The sequence below is a fragment of the Lichenostomus cassidix genome, chromosome 3 (assembly GCF_008360975.1).
Source record: "Lichenostomus cassidix isolate B80296 chromosome 3, HeHo_3.0, whole genome shotgun sequence".
NCBI lineage: Eukaryota > Metazoa > Chordata > Aves > Passeriformes > Meliphagidae > Lichenostomus > Lichenostomus cassidix.
The window spans coordinates 76,415,680-76,429,716 of NC_139483.1; the positions used below are offsets into that span (position 1 = coordinate 76,415,680).

Here is a 14,037-nt window from a genome sequence, read left to right on the forward strand (position 1 = left end):
ACAGTGTTTGCTGCAACAGAGCTGCCCACTTCAACTTGGGAGAGAAGGAAAAATTGCAAATGGAGAGAACAGGAGATCCTACAATAATTGAAGGCAAAAATATTGAAATAATTAAAGACGCTTCTCTCTCTCTCAAGGTGTTCAACTTAAAAAACACCACAGGAATTTCAAATAATGGATTAATTTCAAAGACATTTGTGTGATAGCCTGTCAGACCTAACGAAGAACTAAGATTTTAGAGATGAGTCTATGAGACTCAGTTCTGCTAACTGCAAGCTTTTACAGGCAAGGACTCCTGTCAAACTACAAGGCAGTTCCTCCACTGCATCAAGTGCCCCTTCCTGAAGTGACAGCTCCCACATCTATGTTTACATATACTGTTGCCTATTAGTAATCAGATAGTACCATCTGAAGCATGACTTCACTAAGGTGCACTCCTAGAACACAGCTGCTGCAGCCCTGACCACACACTGCACACCACCTTGTTAAGATACAAACTGCAATAGTTCTCCCGCTGTTGCTACAGGAGCACTTTATGCAGGAAAAAAAGGTATGTTTGGGATTCTAACATAACTTGGATAAAATATACATGCAATCCAAATTCTCTTTGTAGGAAGCTCCAAGCTGAAGTATCAACAAATAAACCAAATCTTAGAATAATAGTATTGTTGCAAAATAGTTTAGAACTGGGGGGGAAAAAATAATTCAACTTACAGATTTATTCCAAGTAATTGGAAGTCAGTAAGACCTGAACATCTGTTTTAAAAGTGGTGGTTTTAAAGGTGAAAGTTTTATTATCATCTCTCAGCTTGGATCAGCAAGTTCAAAATCAAACTTCCAAGATAAATTTAAATATCCCAAAGCTGGGTAGTTTTAGAAGTGAGGTAATACCATTGCTGCATCTTCAGATTAAACAAACTGAGCCAACTTCCTCTGCATTTTCCCCCACCCACCCCCCTCTCTGTCAAAGCAATTCACCCTTCTCAATTGTTCTATCTCAACCTCTAGCAATTCACGCTAGAGGGAAGAGTTGCAGGACAACACTTAACATCTCCTCCTCTCCCCGGCAATTCAAAAGAAGGCAACAAAAGACTCAGTAATGGAGAACCATTCTCTGAATGAAAAGGTCCAATTTTACTAGATTCATCACAAAGTCTCTTATTCATCAGCTGCCTTGGCACTCTTCTACCTCACACAGACATTTCTGGAATGTGTTTCAGGCTACTGGGGAAAAAAAAGGGTAGCTCAGCAGGAAGCATCAGACGGTAAAGACATGAAAAATCTGAAATCGATCCTGTTCCTGTCCTACACAGCACAATTTCTGCCAGAAGCATCAAGCAGAGCAGCACTGTCCCCTTGGTGAGCACAGTTTTCTTTCTACTTTTTCTGTTTTGGTACTTCCAGTAATATTGACAAACTACACACAAGAAAAATATTCGCAATTTTGCATCAACAGACTTGTAGCTATTCTCTTACAAGGCATCTGAGATTTCATGTAAACTAGACTTGGAGATTGAGAACAACAGACTCGTATTTCCATCTGCTTAGGAAAAGTTCTACCTGAAAAGTTTCCTCCTGGCTACACTGCATGTCGGTTTACTGACAGACCTGCTAGGATGAGGACACACAGAAATTCACTTCAGAAGCTGCAGGAAGTTTTACTACCATTTTTATGAGAGGAACATTGCTCTTGCTTGCTCTGATTCAAAGCTTATAAAAACCAATTAAGAGATTGAAACAAAGTCAGCAGAACCAACATGGGCAAGAAATGTCGTAGTGGAGTTCTGGACCTGGCACTGGACAACCTGTGTAACAGAGTGCCAGTCTCCTCTCAAAGAATACCTCCTCTGCACTTTCAGAGGCAGTTCTGCTCTGGACCAGACAAAGAATAAGAATAAGAAGAATAAGACTAAGACTAAATAAGAGTAAGAGTAAGAATAAGAATGATGATGTTGTTTCAGTCCCTGGATTTAAATTCATGTGAATTGACCATCACTAGTGTAGTGCAAACAAACTTCCCTAGCTAACCCCTCAGTATAGTACTTACAGTGATAGGTATTAAAATGAGGAAACAAAAATCCTGAAACACATTATTTTCAGACTTATGTGCAGTATAAATTCATGCAAAAGAATACAGCAAAAGCGAGGTATGCACAGAAAGTTATCCTGGCTTTGATGAACGTGTCCATTTGGGAGCTCAACAAGAAACCTAAGGAACTTGTCTGCCCTGAATTAATGTAACACTAAGGAGGAGTTAATGTAACACTAAAGCCACAAAGCAAATCATAGAGAGAGCAGGAACTGCCAGAATTAGTCAAGCGTTGCTCCCGATGGTGTGAGCCTGCTCTTGGGTTCCAGGTCACAGCTTCCACACAAAAGTGCACTCTTACCTCCCCAGAGCCTTGCCCAGTCTCTGCTTGTCCTATGCACCACACCAGGCATGTCTCCCATAGAGCAGCAAATACACGATGACGTCTTCAAGGTTTACACCACAGCATCCCCTTCTTAGGGTTTTTCACGTTTAATTTCCTTTTCAAATAAAAGCCACGGAAAACCAGATATCCAGCACCCCATGCCTCTGAATTCTCTCATATTACTTGCCTATGCTAATGATCCACAGGAGTTGCATCGAAGGGTGTTTCAAACTATGGTACACACCTCCTCCACCACCTGAACTACAGGAATAAGTGCTGGAAGACACAGGCATAGAAGGTAGCAGAAGAGGACTGGCTAGTGGTGAGGAAGAGTAAGCTTCTTGCCAAGGACTTACACAAATATTTGTAAGACATGAGAGGAATGTTGGGAGTCAGGCTTTTCTTTTTTTCTTTTTTTTTTTTTTTTTTAAGGGGGGAAGGAGAGGGAGGTGTTACTGAATAGTGAGAAATTATGTCTAGTGGCTGAGTGCAGCATAAATGAGAACAGGTTTGGCAATTTCAGAAAGGCAGTGAAGATGCTGATAAGACTCTGGGCACCTGTTGTAATGATGACCTCAGCATGGGCTGGAGTGGATTCCTATACCTGTGAACATACCTATGAATTATTATTATGAATGCATGAATATAAATAATGCAGAATGATTGTACTGCTTTATTTCTGTGGCTGTAATGTAGTCTTGTTCAACAGAAAGAATGAAATGCATACATTAACACTGGTAGTCTGATGAAAGGAAACCAAAAGCAAAGACCTATTACCATGTTTGTCTAACTTTGTAAAGTTACAAAAACCTTCTTAGAAAAGTACATCAAACTGCTAAAAAACTTTTCAGCTATATTTCTCAAAGACAAGTCACAGGAAAAATTTTCAGGAAACATGCAATGCTGAAGTCCTGAATGTTTATTTATTCCACAATTTAGAATGAAGACCTCTAATCCTTTACATTTCCACTTCCCTTTCTCTCGAACTCTCTTGCATTTAAGTAAAGAAAGTCTATATTTCTAAGTGGAAAACAGGTAAACATTTGGTTATTCCATCTGCAAAAAGTTAAGCTCTTATCACCAAAAAGTTGAAGACAAAAATTTTAACAGGTAAGAGGATAATGTTTCTGTGATTATTTTTGTCTTTTCCTCATAAATCAAGCCAGGAATTCTAAAGCAATTCTCATTAAAAATGCCCCTTGGGTTCTTTGAAGACATGTGCTGGCAGGCCAGTAAAACTTTTACAATTCTAGATTTTAGGGGAAGAAGGGGGGTTACACTTGAGAAAAGGCATGTGCTGGGACAGACTGCACAGTTTGATGACAGTAGCAGAGTTGTGGTACAAGATCTTTGTTTCACCAAAACATACTGGGCTGAATATATTAGTAGCACACATTTGCTGACTCAGATGCTACAGCATGAAAATCCAGAAATAAGTTGAGTTTATGTAATACACAGTTTGAAGACAGTCCCAGCATTGGGTGAACAATTTTGCCAACAGGGGTTTGAAGAAATATCTTCAAAAAGCCTTCAGCTGCACCTCCCCATTTCATGCCATGCCTGCTTTTGTTACACATTCTCCATGTCCTGGTCCTGGCTAGGAGAGAGTTAATTTTCTTAGTAGCTGCTTCAGTGCTGTGTTTTGGATTTAGTATGAGAATCATGTTGATAACACACTGCTGTTCTGCTTGTGGCTCAGTAGTGCTTGCTCTGAGTCAAGGACTTTCAGTGTCTCGTGCTCTGCTATTGAGGAGGGGCACAAGAAGCCAGGAGGGAGTATGGCCAGGACAGCTGACCCAAACTGGCCAAACGGTATTCCCCAAAATAAAGCAGCACGTTCAGTATATACAGTACATGCATGTTCAGCATGTCTGGGGGCTGCCAATCAGTGTTTGCGGATGGGCTGGGCATTGATCAGTGGGTAATGAGCAATTGTGTTGAGTACCACTTGATTTTCTGGAGTTTTCTGTCACACTTTTTTATTATTATTATCAGTGTTGTTATCATTAGTGTATTACTAGTAGTATTGTTACATTAGTATAATATTGTTATGAGTGTAATATTATTGTTAGCATTAGTATTATGTTAGTATTATATTTTACTGTGTTTCAAACTGTTCTTATGTCAACTCATAAGGGCTATTTGGGTTTTCTTTTACCTTTTTAGGTTCTTTTTTCTGATTCTCCTTCCCATTGCATCAGTAGGGAAAGGAGGAATGAGCAAGCCGCTGTGTTGTAATTAGTTACCAGCTGGGGTTAAACCACCACACTCCTCCACTCATATCTGAGAATATCCAAACCAACCCAAAGTAAGGCAGTTTGTCTGCAACAAGCACAAGTCAATAATCCTAGTAGGCACATCAAAGTTCATTTTCCTCATCAACTGTTCATATCCAAGGATGCAAAGCTGTGATACTCAGATCACTCTTACACAGTGTTCTTGTTGGTACTTTACAAGATGCAATATAAACACAGGTAGCTGAGAACAGTAGCACTAGTCAAAAAAACTCCATGATTCTGCTCCTCTTAGACATTCAGTTTGTCAGTCAGGTTTTTAATCCATCACCCTAACGAACCTAACAGTGAGTGCCATAACTATGATAAATGCAACAGGGTTACATTTGGATTCATAATTCCTAAAGGTTTTGTTACTGAAACAAAAGATAATACAGTTAATGTGAAGAATAAGGTGAATTAAAACTGTAACAGGGTTTATCGCAAAGACAGAACATGACCATGGGAATTAATCCTATACAGAGAGAGAAACTTGGCAATTACTACCTGAAAAGTCAGTTCAGTCTTATTTTTTAAAGTCAGCGAATAACCTGCTGTGGTGTAGAAAATCACACATCAGGGTGGTTGTCATGAACAAGGAGAAACATACCCTTTCAAAATGTCTGAGCACATGGATGAGACAAAGTACAGAGAGGGAATATAGGCATGCTTTGTGTCCTCTGTCAGTCTAAAGGTTTTCTGAAGCCATTCCCACTGGATACTCTGAACAACAAAAAGGAACAGCTTAACATTGCCCTGAGGTAATTAGAGACTATCGGTGGAATGCAGATGTCTGAAGTAATTATCAAATAGGAAGGGTCAACAAGGATGACAAGTTCTGGACTTGGGGGACCAGACTAGGGACTGGATTCCCCACAGAAATAAGACTTTGATGTTTAATGCACTCACCATTATCAATAAATAGTCAGGGACAGAGTTTGATGCCACACAGATACAGACATTCTCCAAGTTCTTCTGGAAGGAAGGCTATCATAAGAAACAGTATCTGCAAAAAGTCAGCTAAATTCCCCTATGAAGTTGTAATACAAGGTCAAGTTGCCCTTCACAGCTGTATCTGTACAGGTGATGTTTGCGAGTAATCTCCAAACAGGTAATGCAAACAATACTTTGGAAATTCTAATCCTCTGGCCCCATGGCAGACGTGGAGTTGAAGGATCTCTCAGTGGGTTGTGGGCACCCTCTATGCTTTCTTTAACATTCGCTAAATTCCTTGGAAGGTCTGCAGAAGACTCTTCCCCACGCAGAAGTTCAGTGGTGGGAATCTCAGATAACAAAAGCGATTCCCTACCTCAGGGCTCTTTTGTTCCAACCCACTGAACAGCCCAGTTCCCAAAAACATCCTTCACTTGTTCTGTTAGAGCCACGCAGAGCAGTAGTCTCAACTCAGCATTTGATTCATGAGGAATGCCTCCCCACCAAGCTCAAAATAAACAAAATCATACGTTTCAGTCCTATCCTACTTATATTGCAAGTTAGGATCTCAATTAATTTTAAAAAGCTATGCTTCAACACAAAATACTTCCAGGAAAAGTAACAGAAGTTAATCTCTCTCAGTGCAGGCTATGGCTCAATTAACACATCTCACTTTGAATATCACATTGCTCTTCCTTATATCTCAAGAATCTTGCCAGCTGTACTAACATAGAAACAACAGAAGAAAGCTATCACAAAACCTTGGCTCTTGCATCAGGTGACTGTAATGAGCATTGCACAAGGGTGCTTTGATGTTACAAAAGGCCTAAGAAAATGCCACTGGGTTGGCATGTATTTCTTGCTGTGTTTACTCTCTTACCAAAGTGCACTTGTCATACACATGCCATCTGCTGCATCGAAACGCGATACCCAACCAGGTAAAATAAAAATCTCCCACACCAGCAAGCTCTTTGTACAGATTAAAAGGATCACCACTATTATAATTTTAGGTGAGTCAAGAATCTATGCTACAGGGACTGCATTTCCTGAAAGCTTCTTCTCAGCTCCCAGTGAAGACTCTGCCCTCACGGCTACACACAAGAAGTCACAGGTTCTTCATCCAGAAATATGTCTACTCGTTTCCAGTACGGAGAGCTGAGAGTGCAAAAAGAACATAAAAGTCCCCACTCTCCCTCATTGTTCCCTGATTCCCCCCCTTTCCCTGTATGCTCACAGGCACTTCAGGAACCCAAAGGAGTGATCCTGCAGTGGCAGCCATCTCTCTGGGAACTGAAACTGGGTTTAAAGACTCTCAGCCTCTTAAAGCTTGTGGAGATTTCCCACAGCATGAAAGAAAGGAAAATCTGGAAAAGCATTACTACATAGGCTTACCTATGTAGTAATAGCATCTTGGTAAAGTTAGGATTCCTTAGTACAAGCACCTCCTTGGTCAGCCACTGATAGGAACTGTGGAGAATGATGCTATTTGTTGCACCCATTTCAGTCTCCTTATGTTTCTAATTAGTCTTCAGTCAAAATACATGCTTTGGTCTTATTCTGAGTACTGAAAAAGATCATACAGTTCCGTGTCTATAGTTAATGAATTTTCTGAAATTTCAGCATATCTGAGTCTCCTTCATATTTTCCAAGAGGAGAGCTCATACAAGATTGGGTAAACACATGCAGAGCATTTTACATTATCTGCTCACAAAGGCTGTCCAGGTCATAAAGATAAATAAGAAGCAAAAAGAAGCCCAAACCTGATGATAGAAAAACAGAGAAGGGCAGGATCATGCTACAGGGACATCATATTCCTGGACCATGCTCCCAGAAACAGGCAGCATTTTCCTCATGGCCACCTGCTTCCTATCCTCATGAAGCTCAGCCAAGGACACCCTTTTGAAAGATATTCCATTTTCACTTTTACAAGAAAAACACAGTAAAAATCTCAAGGAGGTGGCATTTCCTGCCCAGTAACATAGAAATAGATATTCCTTCACCATCACTCCTACCAAGGAATACAGTGGACCAGTGTAATCAAAAAACCAGTGCACTGATAAGGACTGGAAGCCTAACAAAGCTGAAAGCACAACCAGAAAAGCCCATAAGCTACTGATGTTAAAACAGAGAGAGTTGAAAGCAATCAGAGATGGAAAAACATGCACCAAGACCCAAATAATACTAGAGTTGAAGTGAAAGCAGAAAAAGTGAGATTGTAAACTGAGACAAGTAAAGGCTAAAGGACAGGACAAGGAAGAAAATACTGAATGTAAAGCTTTTAAAAGGCCTCAGAAGACATGTCATGACAACCAATCTGATTTGTAAAGATCACCTGGAAAGGTTTGGAAGAGGAACATAGATCCTGTTTCACTCTCTCACAAATTCCTTCTTAAAGGATTTACAAACAAAAATTTTTGCTCTATTCACAGCTCTTCTGGGTTCTAAGTGGTGACTCAGCACTTATTAACCACTGTCAGGAGCACAACTAGCTAAACAACAGGAGAAGTGCAGGGGACGAGGAACAGATCAAAGAAAATCAGATGATTCTCAGATCTATGATGTGAAAGTACTAGGACAAAAGAGGGGGGAAGACAAAGTTGGGGTACAATACAGAGCTTTTAGAAGTAGCACAAAATGAAGAGAAAATGGGAAAATTAAATTGAAAAAAGGTCAAGGACACCTTCATTACTTTAAAATCCCAGGAGTGGCCTAATATGGCAAAAACATACATTGGTGTTTCACTGCAAACAAGATCAAGCTTCACTCCTGAACTATGCAGATCCACCTCTGGACTGCAGGGTGAGTAAGGAGGAGTTAACAGCGGAGTTCTGCTCTGTCGGCACTACAGCACTGAATCACACCTTATCAGGGGAGCTGCGTTGCCACACAACCACCAGCTCCCAGTGGTGAATAAAACAGAGAGAGAAAACTAAGGATGAGCAGGATTGACTCTAATGCTGTTTTCTTACAGTTAGTCTTCCCCTTTATTTTTGGTTCAATACAGGGAGGCAAAAAGGAGGGGTAGAAAGAGAAGGCAAGCAGATTATGTATTTGTATTCTTGTTTTCCAGTCCTTCCAGAACGGCCAGTTTTGTAAACAGACAGAAAGCTGAGATTTTCTTTATCTTGTTAACTATTCCCATGACGGTAACACACCATGCAGAGTTCACAAGCATCTCTCTGCTCAACATTATCGAAAATGCACTGCAATCTCTTTTGCAACACACGTTATTTTAGTCAGGATATCTGCACCTTAAAACACTCAGCCTATTGTTTCAACAGCACAGACCTGCATGCTGAATTATGAAAATTGTTCAATATCATATCATCTTGGCTACAGATTTAATTTCACGGAATATGAAACTTCACTGAAAATCATTGTACAACAAGACAAGGAAACATAAACATTTGCTTCTTTTTTTGTTTTTTTCCCCTTTATATTAAGTATGAGCCTACTACAGCTCCCTCTGGGAGGATATTTTTCATACAAAGCCACATTCTTTGGGTCTTATTCACATAAAGTGTCATTGAGTTGAATGAGATCAGCCACAGAAGCAGGGAAATCAGGTTTTGATCCAGCATTTCTGATACAAAATACAACATAAAATTCAATTAAAAAAACCCAGGATAATAAGCATCCATCTTTAAAGTGTCTGATAATGCAAAAACTAGTTAAAGGTTTTGTTTTTCAGTTCTACCCTTCTGAGATTTAATACAATAAACTAATTATAATTTTGGTACACACAAGTAGTTGATAATTACCTCTCTATGAGACAACTGTTATTTGAGTATAAATCATGGGAATTTTTTAAGAGTCATTATTTTAGTATCACTTTATTCTTGATCCTTAATTAAGCAAGGCCTGAAAATCTCACTTACAGAGAATGAGGGAAGTGATTTTAAATGGTACTTGGTAAAATCTGATAACTTTTGCATTAGTGACACTTTCGCCTGATTCTGTTTTTCTTGGAAGGCCAGATATATATATTGAGCTAAGCTTAACATACACAAACCATGAGAAACTTTTGTTAGCAGAAGAGTGGATACTCGTATTCAAAATTTGAATCATGACAGCTGATCAACTGAAGGTCAGTTTGCTTTTTACAAGTAAAAACAATAGACATACAACAGATGTTTGCTGCTATATTAAAATTTAGAATGTGACTTTATTAATAACAATCAAACTAAAACACTGCCTATATAGTTAATGCTTTTCAAAATCTTAGTTTTTTGGGGAAGATGACAAGTATACAGCTCCCTAGAATTATAGACAAGTCCTTCATCTTAGTGTGAAACACTGTAGCACATATTTTCTAGTGTGCTGAGAAATTTCATCATAGGGTTACTTTCCTCTGACAACCCTCCCTCGCTTAGCTTACTTGAAAAGTGCATTTAGTGTTTTTTCCACTAAGGCAGAGTAGAAGAAGAAGTGTGCTTCATGAGAGTTACACAGGACTGAAACAAAGGGCAAATTCTCAATTTCACTGATACTCTTTATTCTATGTCTGGGAAAGACTGAGAATGGGTCCCAGAAAAAACTAGTTTAAACCACAGCCTCCTGAGTAGTTCAACACTTGTTTCAGCCTAGTCAAGGAAACAGTATTAATTTCCAATTGTGAGGAGAACAAATAAACCTTTAAAATGTTGATTTGAGTTTTTTTTAAGTGCTGTGCTCAGTTCTTCTGAATACACCCTTACCTGTTTTCTTGGTGTGCCTGCATGTTTCCAAAACCAGCTCATCCCATGTAAGTATATTCAGACACTTGCATGTACAAACCCACACATGAAATGTAAGCAAATTCATACAAATAATTTCAAAAAATTATTCTTAAAAGCTGGAAATACATGCATCCAAGTTCTGTGTGCTTAATTTTGAATAAAATATGTTTCTAGCTTCCATGCCAAGTATTCCACTTTGAGGATTACAAACAAAAAGAAGGAAAACCTGGTGCAGTTCTGGTAAATAAAGCAGCAACATCCTCCTCATTTGTATGTCTGCAGTTACAGACATGAAAGGCTAAATTCTCTGAAAGAATATGGAACCCAGAAGTTTGCTTTTTAACTTCTCAGTCATGTGTTGGTGGGCAGAAATATGAGGAACAGAAAGGAGGCAGAAAAAAATGGGGTTTGTGTCTTTTTCGGCCTCAATTACACTTGTATAGAGACTATGAATCTGGAAATAATTTCTTTCTTTTTTTTTTTTTCCACTGAAGAGACTCTGCCAAGGACCAAGAGCTTATACCTACAAATTCTGCTTTCATTTATTCTGCTTTCATTTATTGCCTGCTTCTTATTGCAAGTACTCATACCACTCTTTTAATTCTGCCATTCACTTTCACATTAGGTCCCACCTTGCCTACAGATAAACAAAGTGTAAAATTCTTATTGAGAAAGGATAAATAAGCAGAGCAGACCTAAATACAGAAATAGTCAACCTGGTCTGATAAGTAGGAAGAACAAGAAGCAGAAGAGAGTTCCTATAATACACCCAGGGCACTCTTTGACCAAAACTAAATCCCAAATACTGAAACTTAAAATTTTATGAAGCAAGCTAGATTGTGATTGCAATGTAGATTAGTTACAGCTGAATGTTGATTGTTTGGAAACAAGATAGATGTTTAAATTAAGCTACTTCACTTTTGTGGTGAGTGTACACATAGACTGTTACCACAGTTTCACTGATGTGAAGTTATTCCTCAATAACTGATAGCCAAATCCCCAAAGATTCCCTTCAAAGCTGCTTAAAAGAAAAGAAAAAAAAAGCAAACCCACAAAAAAAGTCCCGGTTTTTTATAAAAACTAGGCAGCCATGGGATAAAAGGAAAAGGCCTCATCTGTATTAGAGAACCAGTTAGACAGGAAATAAACAGTACAAGGTCAGTCTTCTCAGGAGAAGGACACTAACCCTGCAGCCCCAGGGCCATCTGCATTAAGCATATATTGTGTTCATTATGCCCACTAATGAATCACACGGGGATGGGGAAAGATAACTACTGTTAAAATGGCTGGTAGATTTCAATTTAAACACAGTCTGGCATTTGTGGTGGGGAAAAAACATCTCAGCTTCATATGCATAATGATGGGCTTGGGATGATTCAGGAATGAAATCCTGTATTTACAGTGGACTGTTCTTACAAGAGCATCAGCACTGCTGAAAAGCAGGAAGAGTGCTAAAAAATTATTACTACAGAGAATACAACCAAACCCACCTTTATTCAACCATCTAAGAAACTGAGTTTTATCTTAGAAGTTGTAAGTGGCCTTCTCGGAAATGGTTTCATGAAATTAGCAAAGTCTCAAGGAAGGAGAACATAAGGTAGGGCATAATTAAGTAGAAGAAAATCAAGTTGGAGAAATACTAGAATGCATCAGATTAAACCAGCATATTTCAGGCTCAAAACAAGTGAAAAGAAATAGCTCTTCTTATCATAAAGCAACTTTCAAGCTGTGTTTTTCATAGCCTTTCTTCTGATTTTCTCAGGCTTTTCCCCACTCACTCACATTTCCTCCTTGGCTTGAGAGAGTTACAGATATGGATGCTCTACAAGAATGATAGGCATTAAGGAGACTATATGCCATCTTTCCCTGCAAACAAAATGCAGCCAACTTAGAGACGAGAATTAGCCAAGCTGACCATGAAACGATTCACCTACACCTCCAAACCAGGTTCATCATACCTACAGGCATGGAACTTGCTCAGCTCCTGGCCACAGTGCAGGAAGAACTGAAAGAAATCTCCCCAGACAGACAGTCCTGTGCTAATCAGTGAGAGATGTCCACCTCTCCCTGCCTTCAACTGAAATATGATTTGTGAAGATGGTCATACAGAGAAGCTGCTAATGTTAGGCACTCTGTTTTTCCAACTATGTCAAAAGCATCTATGTCACTTAGTAGGTTTTTGAAAACTCTTTACATTATTAGAATTTAAATAAAAGAAATTTGGTCTTGTTTATTTTGAGGCTAGCAGCAACTAAGACAGCTAACATCAACACCCTTTCTTGACTGAAGTCATCCTCATTCATCCCCAAATCCAGTTCTGCTTTATCAGGCATGCTGGTAATGAAGCTGCTCCCCTGCAGGGGCACCTCCACCTTGCCTATCAAGACACTAGAGAAAGTGAAATGGATGACAGCCTCACCCAGTGCATGCCAGATCAGGATTTCTTAAACTCTGGCTTCTCCAAACTGATTAGGTGTAATCTTACAGGGAAAGAACAGAATCCAATGTGGTAGCTCATTGTTCATTAATAAAATACTATGCTTCAAATTCGTGTTTAAGCTTGCTCCACACCTGAGTCTGCCATATCAATAGACTTACACCATAAATGTAAAAATAACCATTAAAAACCATCATAAATTAAAAAAAAAAAAAACCACATGGAAAGAGCATGGCCTGATTTTACACACAGAAGCTGTGAAAGAAAAACAACACGTACTTGCAAGAATTCAGGAGCTGCTGTAAAGTCTGGAAAAAACAAACTGATAAGAAAGTGCTGTACTTTCAAAATCTGCATTTAAACCAGAACAATAACATCAATGAAAGACTGTAGATGTCGGGCAGATAATTCCACAGCCAGAAGAAAGACCCCCCCCTTCCCTCCACTCCTAAATCCTCTCGAAAGACTTCAGCCAGACACAGTCTAATCCCAAAAGTGCTCAGACAGAAAATGAAGGAAAATTACTCCTATGTAAGCTTTAAAAAATATTAACAAACTGAGTTAAGCAACAGATCTGCCTGGCAGTTATTAGTGCAATTATTTGAGACAGTACTGATACAGTGAAAAGATCACATCCTGCCCAAGACTCTGAACCAGCTGCAATTTCTGCATCTGTTGCACACACAGACATCAAACTCTGAATACCTAAAATGATTCACTGTGATCCCTGTTAAAGATCAACTCTAATATTGAGCTCGTATATAATTACCATACCTTCATGAGTTTGCCTTATTTTATAAAGCTGGCACTTTTCCTCAATGACTGACCCATCCGAGACAATTTATGGCATTTTAACTCAGAATTGCATTGGCACAATATAAATAGACTAGCAACAGGTCCTCCTAAGATGTCACATTGCAGATGCTGTTAAAACCAACAGAAAATATTCCTGTCTTAAAGCAATTGGCGTCTCAAATTGGAAAAGGAAATTCTCCCACTGCAATGCAGACACAATGAAGATGCACACCCTTAAGGAACTAATTTCCATCAAATCCAAATGCATTTTCCATAATGCAAATGAAAATGCTTTTGTCCAACATCATGCCAAGACATGCACACAAAACCTGTATCTTCAGTGGCTCACTTCACAAAGTGGATGGTGTTTAGGTGGAGAAGGTGAAAATCATGAGAGAGAAAGGGAAAGTAAGGGATAGGCTCTTAGAAGAAGCTTATGTAAATCCAGGAGTTGAAGGAGGTATGAC

At 39.1% G+C, this 14,037-nt stretch overlaps 1 protein-coding gene across 6 annotated transcripts in view; it reads right to left on the reverse strand.

Moving 5' to 3' along the window:
• Positions 1-14,037, reverse strand: part of ANKRD6 (ankyrin repeat domain 6) — a 95,830-nt gene that overhangs the window by 77,694 nt on the left and 4,099 nt on the right. Inside the window, exon 1 of one of the 6 annotated variants that reach the window (XM_085056350.1) lies at positions 2,391-3,099. The exons of the other annotated variants lie outside the window; for them this stretch is intronic. The gene's annotated coding sequence lies outside the window, so the exon portion shown is untranslated. Of the gene's footprint in view, positions 1-2,390; positions 3,100-14,037 lie in introns of those variants that run through there. 6 annotated transcript variants of the gene reach the window in all.